This window comes from Panicum virgatum, chromosome 2K, assembly GCF_016808335.1.
Source record: "Panicum virgatum strain AP13 chromosome 2K, P.virgatum_v5, whole genome shotgun sequence".
NCBI classification, from domain to species: domain Eukaryota; kingdom Viridiplantae; phylum Streptophyta; class Magnoliopsida; order Poales; family Poaceae; genus Panicum; species Panicum virgatum.
In genome coordinates this window covers 2,554,356-2,573,852 of record NC_053137.1, presented here as the reverse complement: position 1 = coordinate 2,573,852, position 19,497 = coordinate 2,554,356, and the positions used below count along the sequence as shown (strand labels likewise).

General features: G+C 42.3%; 1 pseudogene; it reads right to left on the bottom strand.

The window, feature by feature from the left end:
- Window positions 1-604: 604 nt before the first annotated feature.
- On the bottom strand, window positions 605-19,315 carry LOC120659505 (annotated as a pseudogene).
- Between the last annotated feature and the right edge of the window lie 182 nt (window positions 19,316-19,497).

Genomic DNA, 19,497 nt, shown 5'->3' with positions numbered 1-19,497 from the left:
TGGTTTCTCCTCCATGCCGGTTGAGGAAGAGCTAAGGGAAGGAAATGAGTGTTTTGTGCGAGGAAGAGCAGTAGGAAGGGGAGGAGAGGCGCTGGTTGGGGTGGAGGTCAGATGGGGCGTGGACGCATGGTGAGGATACGTGGCACAACTTCTGTAGAGAGGCAACACACACATGAGCTTCTCACGGACAGTCCGGAGAACAAAATCACGTAACTTGGGTGTTGTGTACACAAACTCTTCTCTTTGCTCCAATCTTCAAAAGTGATCTTCCCAGCCTCCAAAAATCACACCAATTTTTGTGTTGATACTAGAAATCAAGAGCAGCCTATTTTGCTTGGAATTGGTAGAAAAACTTTTGTAGATTTGAAAAGAAAATTCTTCCCGTAATGCAATTTTATTTTTGGGTTTTCAGCTAAGTTGCTGTTTGGCTTCAAGATGGTTTCCTAGAATCCGGGAAAAATCACCTAAATTCAAGTTTTTCAAATTAGTATTTTATCAAAATAGCTCCCAACATAATTCATATAATGAAAATGCAAGTTGCTTCTCAAAGCATGAGTTCCAAATGCATCAACAATTCAAAATTAGATTCATATGCATTCAACAGCTAGTACTTTGTAGCATGTAGCATCATGGTCTCGACAGTGAATCCCGGTCCAAAGCCCACTATCATCCCCCACTCTGCAGCCTCATCACCTTCCTCATCCATTCGCCGGCGCAGCTCTTCGAGCACGAATATCACTGTTGCAGAGAGCATGTTCCCGTAGTCTTTCACAACAGTTCGGCTCGCAGCTAGCTTCTTGGGCTCCAGCCCGTGAGCCAACTCGACGCGGTCTAGAATCCCGGGGCTGCCCCGATGGAGTGCCCAGAAGAGGTCATTCCACTAACACTCGACGCCATTAAGGGCGAGCGCCCCAGACGCATCAAGCAGGCAGCGTTCGAGATTCTGTGTGACGAACTTCGGCAAGTTGAAGGAGATATGTCGATGTCGATCCCGAGTTCCCCGAGCCGCACGTTGAGCTGCTTCTCCGACCCAGGTATCACGGCCTGCGAGGCGGACACAATCTCGAAGAGCAGGCGCTCGACGGGGTGCACGGCGTCGGCGCCGACCGACCTCAGAGCAACCCTAGATCCACAAGCTCCGACAGGGTCCCTGCCGAGCTCGAGGTTTTAGGTTTTCGCGGCGTTCTCTGTAGAACCGGTCTGACTGGTCGCCACTACCGGTCTGACCGGTCTTCGCGCAGGGAGCCCGTTGGTGAAGATCGTGTCGACGATCCGTGCGTTCTAGCGCATTCGAGTGTGTTGGCGCGATTCTGTGTCAACACACTTTTTGGCGACTCCGCTGGGGACAGATTAATCTGGTTTTTAAACCGATCTAATCTAGTTCTCAAAGAAGATGGGCATCATCACCGACCTCGACGAAGACAACATCTCCACATCTATTGAGGAACTCAACGAGGAGGAGCGCCAAGAGTACTTGGTGGTCAGGGAGCACTTCAAAGTACAATTCTTGAAGGGATTCAAAAAAAATCAGCAAGGCCAGGTCACGAGGGTTCAAGACTTTGTGATGCCCTCCTTCACGCTCAAGAATAAGCAAGTCGAGCTAATAAGCAATGTAAGCACTTCATCTTCCGACTTGTTTAGCCAATTAGCATCTATTATGGATAAGAAAATTGCTGATATATATAAGCCCATGAATGATTTAAAAGATCAAATAGATATCATGAAAAAAGGCAAATCCGTAGATGATAATTGTGCTTTCCAAACTGCTGATTCATCGGCTACGCCAGCATCTGTTCAAGAACCACTATATGGCATGCCGACGAACTATTTTGCAGGGCAAACATCACCATTCCAGCTGGTACAGCTGAATGCGGCTGGACCGGTCAGACCGGTCCAACAGACCGGTCAGACCGGGGCGATTGTGGTCAGCCCAGTAACATCTACACCGAACACGTCTACTCTTTGCTCGGCAATCCTTAGCCGAACCAATGAGATGACAAATTGTGTGCAGCCTTCTCCTTCACAAGAATCTGGTTCTCCACATGAACCTATTCTTGTTAATGTACATGGAAATTCTATGGGGCATGCACCGATAAGTTCGGTTCAGATGATGGTGCAAGATAATTCTATAGAACATCGTCTTACTTCTGTAGCACAAGCATCCACGAGTGGTAGATGCAAAGCCGATCCCGCTAGGTTAAAAGAGGATCCGGCTAGTGCGATGAAAACTAAATTCGGTGTGGATATAGGTAATTCTACATTATACCAAAAGCCATATCCTGCTGAATTTGATTTAGTTTCTTTTCCTGCTGGTTGGTGTGTTCCTAATTTTGTGAAATTTAGTGGTGATGATAATAGAGCACCTTGGGAGCACATTGACCAATACATCTTACAACTGGGAAAAGCTGGTTTCCATGAGGCTTTGCGCATTCGCTTATTTTCATTATCTTTGACTGGAACCGCTTTTTCTTGGTTTTCTTCATTGGCCCAGAATTCTATTCAATCTTGGAATCAGTTGGAACGTAAGTTTCATGATCGTTTTTATAATGGGCACAATGAAGCTAAACTGTCAGATTTGGCATCGGTTAGGCAAGGCCAAGATGAGCCTACTTCAGATTACTTCCGAAGGTTTAAAGATATCAAAAACTGATGTTTAAATTTAACAGTTTCTGAAAAGGAATTGGCTGATTTGGCTTTTTATGGTTTGCGTTCTTATTTGAAAAAAGAACTCGAAGGCTTTGAGTACTACACTATTAATTATTTGCACATGAAAGTTTTGGGTTTAGAATTTAGACTCCAGAGCGCAAAAGATGCCCATAATACTCATCGGTCCATACATGTCGATTGTAAATCTGATTCGGACGATGAGAAAAAGGAAGCTTATGTTGCTGAATTCATATGGCCATCAGATGCAAAGCCATGTTCTTGTTCATCGCTTAAGCCGATTCCAAAGAATCGGCAAGAACAAGCTAGTTTCACTTTTGATGTTTCTAAGTGTGATCGTATATTTGATGAATTGCTTAGAAGCGGAAACATCAAGTTGTCACATGTCATACCGCCACTTGAGGAGCTAAAGCAGCATGCATATTGCAAGTGGCATAATAGTTTTTCTCATGCAACTAATGATTGCAATATCTTTCGTCGAAAAATCCAATCGGCCGTTAATGAAGGACGATTGGTAATGCATGAGGTAAAAAATGACAAGGCATCATTCCCTGTCCATACGATTGATTTGGATAATGTCAAGGTACTCATTCGGCCGGAACAAGCCGAAGGAGCAAAAGAAAAAAATGTTATCATTGGTGAGCCAAGGCCGAAAAATATCAATGACAAGATTCAGGTTAGGGAAGTGACGATGGTGAAAACTCCTAATGGAAAGGAGTCATTGCAGATCACTGTCAAAACTTCAAGGCCTGGGGGGAAAGAAAGTTCCTCTCAAAAGACGAATCGGCCTGCAACTCAGGCACGACCGGTCAGACTGGTCGCCTCAACCGGTCAGACAAAAGGCCGGCCCAGAACTTTCAAGCCTAAGCGGCCGGAAGGAGGTACTCAGAAGGTTAATGAGTCAAAGGTGCAGGAGAGTTTTACAAAGCAGAAGCTCACCTTCGCTCAGTTACTACACAAATACACAAAGGCCGTTCTAAAAGATCGGCCACTAAAAAAAGAACCAAGTTCACCTCCGCGTCAAGGAGAGCATTCTTCTCCTAGGGGAGAATCCAGCAAGCGTAGGGGTGATAGCACTACAGTATTGCCTCCTCAGAAGGTGTATGCTGCTACGTCATGGGCGTCACCGGCATCGGGTTTTTCTTGTCCTACATGGGGACATGAAGGAATTTGGATGTATTGTTATCCGATGCTATACCCACCATCTCACCACAGGGAGGAGGATCACAGAAGGTCTGTGTTCGGCAAGGTTGCATTACCATTGCATGACCGATTGAGATCCAACCAATCAGGTCAGAGGCGACAGCCTGCACCGGTCAGACCGGTCGCCGCTGACCGGTCAGACCGGTCTCTTCAGAGGCCGGGCAAAGCTCATTCTCCGAGACAGGTTTACCGTGTCAAGGAGAAGAAAGAAGAGGTACAACCCACTATTGATCCAGAGAAAGCTAAAGCCGATGATGTTGTGCAAATCGGCAATATCAAAGTGGTTGTCAATGATGCGGGTACAAGGCCGATGGTTTTTGGTAAATCGGTCAATCCTTCTATCCAAAGGCCGATCATGGCCAATGATCATGAGGCCAGCAGCAGTAACTCGATATCAAAGTACTTTCAACCAAGATGGTGTCCTTCAGGGTTGACTCGTACTCAAAGAAGGAAACTGCAACGTCTATGTGCTCAGGAGAAGAAGGAAAAAGAGTTCAAGAGGCTGAGGGACAAACAATCCAACCACTACAGACCAATGGCCCCTCAAGGTAAGGTATGGAGGGTCAAAGCAGTTGACCAGCCAGCACGACCGGTCGAACCACCTCAGGAGACCGGTCTGACCGGTACAAGCGACCGGTCCGACCGCCCAGAGCAACCGGTCAGACCAGTTGAGGTTTCAGCAGAACAGAAAGCCGAATTGGCAATGCCCGTTTCGGTTCCTTGCGATGGAGAAACACCGCTAGCATTCTCGGTACAAGGCAATGAGGAGCACTTGGATCATGAGGCTACACCAAAAGAGCAGCAATATGGAGCTCGACGACATTTAAGTGCTCGGGGGCAAAATATTGGCAAATGATAATTTACCTCATGAAGTTTCTATGCAACAGATCTGTTTGCAAGGGGCTCTCAAGACTTTGATCAAGTATTTTAGGTCTTGAGCTAGTTGAAAATTGCAACATCAGCGGATAATAGCCGAATTAGAAGTTTTACAATTCGAGCTAGAAAATTGGCAAACTATTTGTAATAAGGCATATTGATGCTCTTACTTCTATTCTTCGGTTAAAGTATGAAACCGAATTTACATGGGGGGCAGAACAGCAAGAGGCTTTTGAAAAGATCAAGGTTTATTTGTCTTCAACACCTGTGCTCAAGGCGCCTAGGAGAGGGGTTCCTTTCAGGCTTTATGTGGCTGTTGAAGATAATGTCATTGGGACTGTTTTGACTCAAGAACCGAAGACAAGGAATATGTCATCACTTATATAAGCCGACGACTTATTAATGCGGAGACAAGGTATACTCTTACTGAGAAGTTATGTTTGTCTCTCTATTATGCTTGTACCAAATTGAAGCATTATCTACTATCTAGTACTTGCATAGTAGTATGTCAAACCGATGTGCTCAATCGCATGTTACAAAAGACGATTTTAAGTGATAGAATCAGCGAGTGAGCTTATGCTTTAGTTGAATATGATTTGGCTTGTGAATCCTTGGAATCTATGAGAGGCCAAATCATAACGGATTTCAATGTTGAGCATCGGATTAATGATAAGCATGCTTTGGAAATCGGCTATGTTACTTGCACACCACGGAATTATATTTCGATAGATCGGTTTGTGATGATGATCAAAGAATTGGTGCTGTCTTGATTTCTCCAAGTGGTGGTATTCTGAGTTCTCAAACCGATCAAAGGAGGATTGTATAAATAATCAAGTTGAGTATGAAGCCCTCTTATTTGGCTTGGAATTTTTGCAATTTATGGGCGTGAAATGTGTTGAAGCCTTTGGTGGTTCACTTCTGATGGTGCAGCAAGTATTTGAGGTATGCTAATGATATAATGGATATTTAAATGCATATCTTGGCAAATACCTCGATATTATTTCTTCCTTCAATGAATTTGTTATAAGATATATACCAAGGGAAGAGAATGGGCAGGCTATTGCTATGGCTAAGCAAGCATCTGGCTAATAAATTATGAAAAAATATTTTGATATTCGAAAGCCGATGTAAGCAAAAGCCAAGTTGCAGGATTTGGACGAACCGGTCCGACCGGTCGATGCAACTAGTCTGACCGCCTAGACCGGTCTGACCGGTCATGAGACCGGTCTGACCGTCCAGACTACTGGAGACACCAATTCGGCTATGAAAGGTGATTCATCACTAAAGCCGAAGATCAGGACTAGAGGGTTCATGTAATCTCCTATCTAAAAATCTTGGTCGTGGTGCAGAAAAGGATATTTGGCGGATAACACTTAAAAATGTTTTAGTCAACGATAAGCTCTATCGTTGAATAGCCGAATATTTATTTCTTAAATATTTGAGCTCAGATCAGGCCAAAGTTGCCATGAGGAACGTTCATGAAGATATTTGTGGTATACATCAATCGGCTCCAAAGATGAAGTAGTTGTTTAAAAGAGCCGATTTGTACGAGCTTGCCATGATGTCTGATTCTTTCAAGCAGTATAAGGGGTGTGAAGAATGTCAGCGGTTTGTCTACTGTGTTGATACATCCTATTATCAAATCATGGTCATTCCGAGGTTGAGGATTGGATTTTGTTGTTAAAATTAGTCCTCTATCTTCAAAAAGACATTGCTTCGTGGTAGTTGCTATAGATTATTCTACTAAATGGACCGAAACGATTCTTTTGAAGAACATGATTCACAGCCGAGATAATTTATACTCAGGCTTATTCTACTTGCACCAGATGACATGGCCATATACACTATCGTCATTGAAAGCAAGACATGATTGGTGCGTAGGTGCTTCTCGTTGTTCAAGTGCATTTTTGGGCTTGGAGATATGTTTCTTGGTACGCAAGCTTTACCAAGAAACAGGGGCATATGTTGACACTCAAAATTGGCACGATGAAGGTTTTCTGGACAATCTGGGCAGGACCGGTCAGACCTCTCCCTTGAACCGGTCAGACCGGTCTAGACAAGTTTGTCAAATTGCAAATTGGACTGCACCATTGCGTAGATCTCGTCGTGAAGATCGAAATGCATATATAGAACGTCTAATTCGGAGTCCGGATGAGGGAGTTATGCCTCCCAGAAGACCTGCACCCCAGTCAGACCGGTCCAGAGCGGTCAGACCGGTCCAGAGACCGGTCCGAAACGCCCAGTCCGAGTTAGGAGTTGTATTTTGACACGGGATTTGATAGGGTTCCGACTCCTAACGGGTACAGACCTCCCCACCTTATATATATGAAGGGCCACGGCCGATTGAGGGTAATCCCAATCGATTCACACAATTACCTTTACCTTTTATTCTCCAAACCCTAACTTTTCCAACCCTATTTGCTGTTCTTTGCTCGTCTCCACGACGTTCGATGGCGTTCTGAGTGGCCTGCAGACCTCAGAGCAACCCTAGATCCACGAGCTCCGACGGGGTCCCTCCCGAGCTCGAGGTTTTAGGTTTTCGCGGCGTTCTCTGTAGAACCGGTCTGACCGGTCGCCACTACCGGTCTGACCGGTCTGTGCGCAGGGAGCCCGTTGGTGAAGATCGTGTCGATGATCCGCGCGTTCTAGCGCATTCGAGTGTGTTGGCGCGATTCTGTGTCAACACTCTCGTCAGGGCAAGTTGTGCATGTTGCTTTTGATTGACAACGAACGGCTCAACACATGGTCGATCGGTTGGTCATTTGTTTCATTCATAGTCACGCACATGCATCATGAGGATGCACTACTGTACCTCGCTACGGGTATGTCCAGTATGTATGAACAGGTTATTTCCTGGTGCTCCGTTGGTGTACCTCAATGATGATGACATTAGCACCTATATTATATTAATTCAAGTCTTGCTCGTTTGATAGGTGACGTACTTTGTCACGTATATAGGAGCTTGGTCAAAGTATTGTTACACGTTGTACAGAGAATGGTTCTTGTAATGTGTCTAAAATTTGCTACAAATATAGTTATTTTGAAAGTTGATATCGTATTCATTTGTCCATTCAAATATATATGTCACATCTTTGTGTAGAAATTTGATCGCGTGAATTGATACCTCGGAGAATACCTCAGTGAATCTTTGACAATATTCGGGCATCATAAGAATCTGGAAAGTTTAGATGCATATTGTAGTATCTGCAGACAATCTCTGAGTGCAGCTACTCCCTCCGTCCTGTTACTTAGGGCATTGTAGTTTTTTGCCAACAAAATATTCCCTTTATTTTTATTGACATATCATATTAGGTTTGTTCTAAGTCAAACTTGACAAACTTTGACCAAACTTATAGAAAGAAATAATAATATTTACAATACCAAATTTGTTTCATTGAATCCACCATGAAGTATATCACTACCCCAAATTGGAATTACCTTGGCGGCCAGATATTTTCTTGTCGGCCAAAATACAACCGCCAAGGAAACTATATTTTACTTGGCGTGATATTGTATCCGCCAAGTAAAATGCATATTTGCTTGCCAGTTTCAATTGACCGCCAAGAAAATGGGTATTTTCCTTGGCTGTTTGGCTAAACCACCAAGAAAACAGCACATTTCCTTGGCAGCTGACAGCCAAGGAAATTGCATAACTGCGAAGAAAATGCCTGTTATGTATATAATATGATATGATTTGTTTTCCTTAAAGTTATTTAACATATATATGTTTAAATTTTGTATCTTGTTAAGGCAAAGTGATAATTGGTGGGTTAAGTTAACTAACACTTGTTACGATCACTTGACACGTACCACAGTTAAACACATATGACATACTTATTCTCACTTAAACATAAATGGCACACATGTGTTTCCCTTTTTGTATCTTGTAAGGTTCACTTACAAATATGCTTGAATTTACTAAGTTCATTTAAACCCATGTGTCATTTAAACTTGTTCACCTAAACATATATAACACATCAATTCAACAAATAAAGTTCACTTAAATATACATGGCACTTGAACTTAGCCTCACATAGACACATGTGATACTTAAAAGTATGACATGCTTGTTAAGTTCCCTTACACATATATCACACTCAAATATTTTGATACTTTAGAATCTAATTTTTTCAATAACATAATAGTTTCTTATACCCATATTTATTAATGGAATATTGAAATTTTGCAGGACCAAACTAGATGTTGTCAAGTTCATGTATAATATATATGACGTACTTCTTAAGTGCACTTGCACATATATGACATTTTTATTTAGTTCATATTGTTCCACTGTTCATAATTTGGTGAAAAAAATATTTTGTTGTGATAATAAATAGAAATGCATGTAGTTGTCCATCTTACAATATTTATTTAGCCTACAGATAAAAGCCTACCTTGTTATTGGGCCCATCTCAGCCCAAACAAGCCCCAGCATTATCCTACACCGTCAGATCGGAACGCACGGCGAAGATGCACCCTGACTGGAATAAAAACCCCCAAGAAACCCTAACTCGTCACCCTCCCCCGCCCCCTCTGCGCCTGCACCTCCTCTTCCTCCCCATGACCCCATGCCGATGCAGAGGTGCTGCACGGTCCTGCCTCGCGCCCTCGCCCATCCCTATCGGGTGCTTGCCTCTAGGGAGCAGAGCGCTCGTCGTTCTATCCTTCTCCCTGTTGTTTTTCTCAAAATCCCTAAATTGCAAAATTGAAATTCCCCAAGTCAAGAAACCTAGGGCTGGCAAATCCATCATCAAGCCGTGCGCCCGCGGGGAGACCGGCTACGGGTCGCCGGCGGCTGGCCGTAGCCAGGAGGGCCTGAGGGCAAGGCGCCGAGGCCACGAGGGTGCACTGCTAGAAAATGGGTCATTCGTCCATGCACGTTAGTACCGGTCGAACTTTCGACCGGTACTAACGGCTCCATTTTGTACCGGTCAAAAAATCGGAGCCTATTAGTACCGGCTCGTGGCTCCAGCCGGTACTAAAGAGCCAGCACCGACACCGGTGCGCAACGGCTAGGAGCCATTTAGTACCGGCTGGAGACACGGGCCGGTACTAAATGGCTCCGAGGAAATTGAGTACTGGCTGGAGACACCAGCCGGTACTAAATGAGAGATTTAGTACCGGCTGGTGTCTCTAGCCGGTACTAACATGCCCACTATAAATCAGCTCGCCTTCTTCATCCCCGAGCCCGAGCCAACCATTTCTTCACTGAGCTCGGGGTGCTTCCATGGCATGAGAGAGGAGGTGCTGCCCATTTTTTCAATTTTTGTGGGGATTTCACTCATCCAAGTGTGTTAAAGGTTTGCAACTTCATTCTCTCTTGTTTGATGGTCTTTATTCTTTGTTTAACGCTCCATATTTAGAGAAACTTAGAATTTTTAGAAAGAGTGAGTATGAGCTTGATTTTTTTTATTTATACATTGTTTTGAGATGTATAGAATTGATAAATTGGACATAGAGAAGATTTATTAGATAGTTTGAATATGCTTAATTTCTAATGATTTTTTTTCAATTATTTTGAAATGTCATGGTTAGTGTGTTAGTTTGTTTCCTTTTAGGTAGATAATTTTTTTGTTTTGTAAATTAGTTTTATTCAGTACTTTTACATGTATAATGATGACATTAGTTTTATTTGTTAATTAATTTAGTTTAGCATTTGAACTGACATTAGAAACAAATGTTTATTTCTTAATGCGACTTTTACGTTGATTATTTTGACACTCTATTGATGTATTTATTCGGGCTCATATTGGAAACCATCGAGAAGTTTAAAAAATCTTTGTTTTCATTATGGTTTACAATTTATGTTTTCATTTTAATTCTAATAATTTGTTCATTTTTTACATTTATTTGATTAGTGTACTGAAATTAGTTTTGTTTCTTAATGAGACATATAATTGACCTATTATTAATATTACTTCTTAGAAATGTCTTTGCAACATGATACCTTTGAGCGTCGAGCTGCGGCTCGGGCGGCAGTACGCAATCAATTGGAGTGCACCGGTCATTCGCTTGAGTTCCACCCTGCAGAGCGTGTTGATCTTGTTAGCGGTCGTATTCGTCGTTCGATTAAGAAAGCTTTTCATATATTCTCCCTTGGCAAAGAAAGCCGTAAATTTTATCGTGAATTTAACGTCGAGTTGCATGGTACTGATGATGATCGTGAGTTGATGGCTCGATATAATGCAAGACGTGAAGAGTCAGGGCTGGCGGAATATGACCGTTCAGTGTCAAGACTTCGCGAGGCAGTTCACGAGGCATCGGTCAAAAGATCTCATGATGAGTAGTTTGTATTAGGTAGCTAGCATGTAGTGTAATCTATATTTATTAATTTGGACTTTTATTTATCATGTTGTTTAATTTAAGCATGTTATGTGATGGATATTCGGACCTTTTATATTTTATTGTTAAATTCGCAAAAATGGCAATTGTATCTCATTATGTTATGTGCCAAATGATATGAATACAAGTAAAATAATGCTGTTACTTCATACAAAATTGTAGATCGATGGACCGACAATGGATGTACGGCGACTAGTGCACCATGGCGTGGATTAATGGTCTAAAGTCTTTTCTCGATGCGGCAGAGGCCCACAAGTCATCGAAAGGTTTCATGTGTTGTTCATGCCACCTTTGCCAAAATAAAAAAGAATACTCTAAGAGAAGCACTCTACATGCCCACATTTATGAAAAGGGTTTCATGGATAACTATACTCTTTGGACCAAGCACGGTGAATCTGGAGTTGTGATGCACGATGGTGAAGAAGATGATGATCATAATATTGCAGACTGGGCTCATCTATATGAAGCGGGAGCCTTTGAAGATGAACCCATGGACGATGCTGAAGAAATGGACGAGGCTAGCAGAAGACCAACCACCTGATGAATTAGATTAGGTTCTAGTGGATTCACAAAGAGACTGTGACACTTTAAAGGAGTCAAAAAAGTTCGAGGAGATGTTGGAGGATCACAAAAAAATATTGTATCCAGATTGCAAGCAGGGGCTTAAAAAGTTGGGTACCACACTTGAAATGCTGCAGTGGAAGGCAGACCGATAAGGGATTTGATGAGCTACATGGAATCGTGAAGAACATGCTTCCAGAGGGGAATGAACTGCCCTCTACAACATACGAAGCAAAGAAGGTTGTTTGCCCTCTTGGATTGGAGGTATAGAAAAATCATGCATGTCCTAACGATTGTATTCTCTATTGAGGCGAAGAATATGAGAAACTGGATGCTTATCCTGTCTGTGATGCAAAACGGTACAAGATCTGGCAAAATGATCCTGGTGAGGTCGATGGGGAGCCCGTCAAGAAAAAAGTTCCCGCTAAGGTGATGTGGTATTTCCTAGTAATACCACATTTGAAGCGCTTTTTCAGAAATAAATCCAATGCTAAATTGATGCGGTAGCTCAAAGAAGAGCGTAAGAAAGATCAGATGCTGAGACACCCTGCGGATGGGTCCCAGTGGAGAAACGTGGATAGAGATTTCCGAGATTTTGATAAGGACCCAAGGAACATAAGGTTCGGTTTAAGTACAGACGGAATGAATCCATTCGGCGAGTGGGGCCGCAGTCAAAGTACATGGCCTGTGATCCTCTGTACGTTCAATATTCCTTCTTGGCTATGCATGAAGCGGAAGTACATGATGATGCTGGTGCTTATCCAAGGCCCAAAACAACCGGGCAATGATATTGACGTGTACCTAAGACCGTTGGTTAATGAACTTTTGCTGCTGTGGAAGGAGGAAGGTGTACGTGTTTGGGACGAGTACAAATAGGAGAATTTTGACCTGTGAGCATTACTTTTCATTACCATCAACGATTGACCTGCACTTAGCAATCTGTCAGGACAATCGCATAAGGGATACTAGGCATGCACTCATTGTCTAGAAGAAACCGACAGCTTGTATCTAAAAAATTATAGGAAGGTCGTGTACATGGGTCATCGTCGATTCCTTCCCCTCAACCACCCCTTAAGAAGAAAAGGAAAACATTTCAAAGGGGAACCAGAAACTCGTGCTAAGCCTATGTTCCGAAATGGGAAGCGTGTTTTCTCGATGGTGAAGGATGTCCATGTCGTGTTTGGAAAGGGCCGTGGAAGCCAACAAGTTCCGAATGATGAAAACGGCAATGCCCCAATGTGGAAGAAGAAGTCCATACTATGGGAACTCCCATATTGGGAAGTCCTGGAGGTCCACAACGCAATCGATGTGATGCACTTGACAAAGAATCTTTGCGTGAACCTGCTAGAATTCCTTGGTATGTATGGGCAGTCAAAAGATACACTGGAAGCAAGACATGATTTGAAAGAAACAAAAGAAGGCAATCGATCCAAATAAGCTCACAAGGCTACAGAATGATGTGGTCCAATGTCTTGTCAGTTTTGAGATGGTATTTTCACCTTCGTTCTTTAATATTATGACCCATCTCCTAGTTCATATTGTGAAAGAGATAAAGATTTTAGGCCCTATATTCCTACACAATATGTTCCCTTTCAAGAGATACATGGCAGTCTTAAAGAAGTACGTTCAGAATCGTTCTCGGCCAGAAGGATGTAACGCCAAGGGCTATGGAACATAGGAGGTCATTGAGTTTTGTATTGATTTCATTAATGAACTTAGTCCGATTGGGGTCCCCATGTCACGCTATGATGGGCGACTGAAAGGAAAGGGCACACTAGGTAAGAAATCTAATATGCACATCCCTGAAAGTGAAATCCGCAAAGCAAATTTCACCGTTCTACAGAATTCATCCCTCGTGGCCCCTTGGGTGCAAGAAGACGTGCGCAAGCAGTTGAAGCCAAAGAAGCCTCCGCCAAAGGAACTAGTGGATCTAGCAGGGAAGAAATTCTATCTATCCATGATGTGCCAACCAAAGCCTCCATTGATGTCGGACTACGACCGCTCGATTACAAAATCATGGGAGAAGAAGAGTAATCGGAGGTACAACCAAGTCCCCCGGCTCGGCGAACAACCCAAACAAAGCGTACCCCCTCTAGTAGTGCTTTCAAAAGAGGATGAAGCTACTGCTGAGTTTGTCAAGGAAATGAACCTCACAAAAGCTCAGCTCCTAGGTCATGAAAAAATCCCGGTTCACCAAGGGGCAGGAAGAAAGCCATTTGTACTGGGGGAACCTCTGATGTGGCCAGAGTTGATTGACACCCTACTACCAAGAATGCGTGAGTTCCATCAGAGGTACTTGAAAGCATGTGCAGAGGGGTATATAATGCTAGCTACTCGAATTAAACATACCCATTTCTATCGGGGAATGGATGACATTTGGATCGATTTTGACCATTTTTGGTTTCTATTCCATCAAGACACCCTAGACAATTCCGTCGTCAGTGTATGATCTATGTAAGTGTTTCTTGTCAATTGTATACTCTAGCTCTACTAAGTCATTTAGATTTCTCATTCCCTCCTTATATTTGTAATCGTGAGGGATGAAAATGCAAGAATTCCGGAATAGCAGGATTTACAACGTTGGCTTCATCGATCCGAATGTTATACATGAGGAGAGTGTACGCCAATATCCTAATCGGACCGAGAATAATTTAGTCATGTCCTTGGAAGGGCAGCACGATCGCACATTCATTCTGTTTCCGTACAACTTTAAGTGAGTCCTTTCATTTTTTGAGTCACTTCAACTAGCCAATACGTGTATATATCTAACATTTCTTGTATCCATATGTATGTATCAACAGTTTCCATTGGATCCTACTTGTGATCGAAATTGATCGGTCCCGAGTTACTGTGTGGAACTCCTTGAAGAAGCCACCAGAATTTTATCAAAATCTCGTAGACATCATGCAAAGGGCATGGTCTCGGTTCCTCAAAACACAATTAGGAGTCACGTCAACACTGACTGAACTTGAATTCAACCATAACAAGCCGGTACGAATATCGCACATCTACTTTCATTTATTCAAACAGCATGAATATTTCATAACATGTGTGTGTGTGTGTGTATATATATATATATATAGTGTTTGAGATAGAACCAAGGAACCAACCTCTGCGGATACTACGTATGTGAGCACATGCTCTTTTTTTTCATAGATACCAAGAGGGTGACACAAGAAAACTTCAAAGTACGTATAACATTAGTAATAATTTCTTGTATCTAATTCCATGCAGGTACTAAATTAAACTATCGGTGTTTATTTGTTGTTGACAGATTTGGAATATGAAAGAGAACCTCATCGAACTGGAAAGAATCAGGGCAATTCAAGAAGCACTCTGTGAATTCCTTTTGGATGAGGTGATAAATCCAAAAGGTGAATTTCATTCCGATCCAAGGATATGTGTGGCTCGAGCTGATCAACTCAACAAACGCCGCAAGAAGGATGCCGGTGCCGATGACGATGCAGATCATTAGAATTATTGAAGAATTTGTCGGAAAAAACTTATGAGAATTTATAATTGTAAATATTGTTGTCTTTTATCCATGTATGTATATAATTTCTAACATTTCTTTTATCCATGTATGTATATAATTTTTTTATTTGCTTTGCTCCATATACAAATATGAATTCTAGATACAAGTACGAGTACGAATACACAAACCGATGCGAGTACGACTACTAATACTAATTAATTGAAATTGAAAGGAAAAGAGAACAAATATGAAGGATCAAAAAGAAAAAAAATCGTTTAGTACCAGTTGGTATTACTAACCGGTACTAAACTGCTCGGCCTAGCTGCTGGTGTGGCCAGCAGTTTAGTACCAGTTGGTGTTACCAACCGGTACTAAACAGGCCGTTTAGTACCGGGCCAGCTGACCGGTACTAAGTGCGTGTGCACTTAGTACCGGAGGAGCGATACCGGTCGAAAAACCGGTACAAACCGGGGGTTCCCGACCAGTACTAATGATAGATTTTCTAACAGTGGTGGAGGGGCTGACCGGCGGAGGGCCGACACCTAGGTGAGCGAGGTGAGCACTAAGCATAATAATCCTCTATGCCATGAAGTCTACTGTGGCAGCAACAGCATCCACCACGAGCTCCACCGAGACGGCAGCGGCAGCCCCACAAGGCATTGGTAGTCCGGGGATGCTGCAGTCGAGGACGCCGGCCACAATGCACAGCTAGGTGAGCGTATAATGAGATCTGCAACGTTTATTTTTCCTGTATATTATGCTTTGGTGCATCTCGAGATTAGACTATGTGGTTGTGCTTGCAATTTCTACCTTTTTAATCTAAAATGGGCTGGTGAGCTTTTAATTTCTCACCGCAGCTCACTTGTCATGTGTTTGATGAAACACACCTGTCAGATTTGTTTCTATTGATGCCCTCTTGTGCCTGAATTGATTAGATGAGATATGGATAAGTTTGTACAACGGATGCCCTTTTATTTTTCAGGATGAATGTGCATGGGGAGAAGGGGGAGCCGTGGACAGAGCTGCTATTGTGGGAGCCATTCTGAAAAATATACATGTATGAAAGCATTTGAGGTTAGAATGTTATGTAGATAATTTTTCTGAATCATGTTTCCTATCTAGATTCAGATAGGTTTACATATTTCTGATCCCAGACTTTACATTTCAAACATGAAAGCCTTTTAGCAAATATTGGGTATGATTTAAATCTTTTTATACCAAGTTAAAGAAACGATTCACAATGCAGATTGATAGATAGAACATGCTACCCTGCGTTCCTTTCTGTTTGTGGTTCACTGCCTAGGACACTCAGATACATGGTAGCTGGCATAGTTCCACTTGTATTACAATGAGTACATAAATACATAAATTGAGCAGCAAGTTCCATCTTTCAATCTCTGAAAACTAGCAAGAGCAGCAGATGCTTATCACTCACAAGAGATATGCATTTTAATTTCTTCTTTCCGTTTTACACATTTGGTAAAACATAGTATTACAATGTTACATGCTTTGTCAGCTGATATACTAATTATTTCCTCATTATTTTCAGATGGTGATGAAGATGATGGCTGTTATTGTAGTGATGTGAGGTTAAGTCAGTCTATGGGTATTATTGTTAACTGATAGAGCTATGTATTGTGATGCATGATGTTTAACCGAGGCTTGTAGGGTAAATAGATATGTAATGATCTTGAGAATATGTGAATTTTGAGGCCAATGCGTGTATGCTTTCCAAATTGTACTTTCTAAATCAATGACAGCTATATTAAGAATTCTAGTTGTGGCTAGATTTTCAAAATTTATATTTTTTATGTTGGTGGTATGTGTTTATTGGCGGTTGGTAGCCAAGGAAATTATAATTTCGGTGCCAAGTAAATACCCTTCCTTGGCGGCCATCAACTGCCAAGTTTTCTTGGCGGTTGAGAGCTGCCAAGTTAATACATTTTCTTAGCGGCCATCAACCGCCAAGTAAAGTTATATCCTTGGCGGGTGGTACATTTTCTTGGCGCTTTGGTAATTTTAGTAGGGATCTACATTTTTTTGGCGGCCAAACCGCCGAGTAAATGATTCTTGGCGGCTAGCCGTCAAGTTGATGGAATTTTCTTGGCGCTCTAATCTTGGCGGATTTTGCTTTTGGCGGCTGGCCGCCAAGGATCATTTCCTTGACGGTTTTGGTATATTCCTTGGCGATTTTTGGCCGCCAAGGCAAATCCTTGGCGGTTTTACATGTACGAAGACATATATGTTGATTGTGCATATGTTGGATAGTATAATTATTGCTATATTTTTCTATAACCTCGGTCAAATTTAGTCAAATTTGACTTAGAACAATCCTAATACGACATGTAAAATAAAATGGAGGGAGTAAAGAGAGGAAAAAGACGCAATTATCCCTCATTAGTTCTATGCTTGGTTAATTAATTGCAAGATTATTGATCGACTATTGGTTGCCGCACCAAAATTTAGGAGATATTCGTTACTTTTATTACTTCCTGGCCCACCGAAATTTTCTGGACGGAGCGAGTATTAGATATGCAGTGCCATTATTTATTACTCTGTAACATGCACATGCAGTGAACCGTATACGCGGGTTGTGTAATATAGAAAGTTCACTTAGTCCAGTCTCACTGGGAGTTTCATGGACACAGTTACCTAGGCTGAGAATTAGATAACTGTGCCAGATGAGTTTCATGGTGATGAAACTCTCCTCACATCTCATGAAACTCCACCATTCTCTCTCCTTGCCATGTCAGCAAAAATGGTGATATTTAATATTATGAAACCCTCCATGAAACTCCCATTGAGACTGGTCTTACAAACTTTGTCTGTTAGACTTTGGTAAGTAATTGAAGTACTGCAAATTAACTCAGTTGTCTGCCCACTTGAACCGTATTTGTTGGATCTACACACGCATCAATGGTACGGTACCGATCAATTTGGGTGGCGGCTAAGGTCTCAAGCAGTGGCCGAGTGCCCGGTAGGACAAGGTATGGCATCTAACCAACTTTCTCCCCTCCACTCACGTACTACACATGCAAAAACTAATTATTCAACGTATAGTCTTCCCTAGCTAGTCTTCATTCAATAATGTTTGGCTCATTATTCAATATACTAGTCAGTCAACTAAATCGGTCAAACCCATCTCTTACAACCAGCACATGCATCATGAGGATGGACCTTGTTGATGCATTAGGGTTCATCCATATCCCAATGAAAAATTATAGGTCATTTACAAAACACGTGCGTGCGGCACATACATTTTACTTGTACTCCTTTCGTTTCAAATTATAGATCATTTGACTTTTATAATCCCAAGTTTGACCACCTGTTTTATTAAAATATTTATAAAAAATATCACTTCTTTTGTTATGACTTGCTTTATCAATACAAATTCTTCAAAAATGACTTAAATTTGACTATATTTGTACAAAAATTATGAATAAGACGAGTGATCAAACTTGAAATTAAAAAAGTCAAACGACCTATAATTTGGAACAGAGGGAGTACGTGATAAAGATTGGCACGAAGCCAAAGACAAAACTTGGATTAGTATACTGGAACTATAGTTATTGTAATTTTGATTCTACAATGCAACTAGGTCATATTAGTAGTACGTACCTACTATTTGTAAGGCGCTATACGTACCCTCTGGCTGCTACAGCAAACAATATGATTAGACGAAGGCTACCACAATAATGCAAACGCCTGCTCCTACACGTGATAAAGATTGGCACCAAACGGAATGTGACCAAGATATAATGAGTCGCGGCGTGGTGGACCAAGGACTCGCTCCAGTGCCTCTGGCGGAAGGACCCGTGAAGTTGCGCCCGGGTCACACAGCAGAGCTCGTGCAGCTCGTGCCATACTGACCTGAGGTAGTTCCTGTCCAGGCTGTCAACGTCAGAGATCACACCCTTGTTTGGATCCCAGACCGTGAAGAATCTTCCCCACCCCACCCGTCCTGATTTGATAGTTCAACTGTGAAGAAACTAGCACGCACTATTCCTCACAAAAATAACATCTGGACGACCCTCCTCACAACCAACTACGCGTGCTCAAGGTGCCAAGCTCTCAAAATGACGTACCGCATCGTTCCCATCCAGCACCTACCTCCATATTGACATTCCTCAACCACAAGCATAGCTGTGACTGTGAACCACTAATGTCGGCAAACCCTGGCGAACCATCCTCCATTTGGCATGACTGTGAACCCCTAATGTCGGCAAACCCTGGTGAACCCCTAATATAGAAAGTTCACTTATAAACGTTGTCTGTTAGACTTTGGTAAGTAATTGAAGTACTGCAAATTAACTCAGTTGTCTGCCCACTTGAACCGTATTTGTTGGATCTACACACGTATCAATGGTACGGTACCG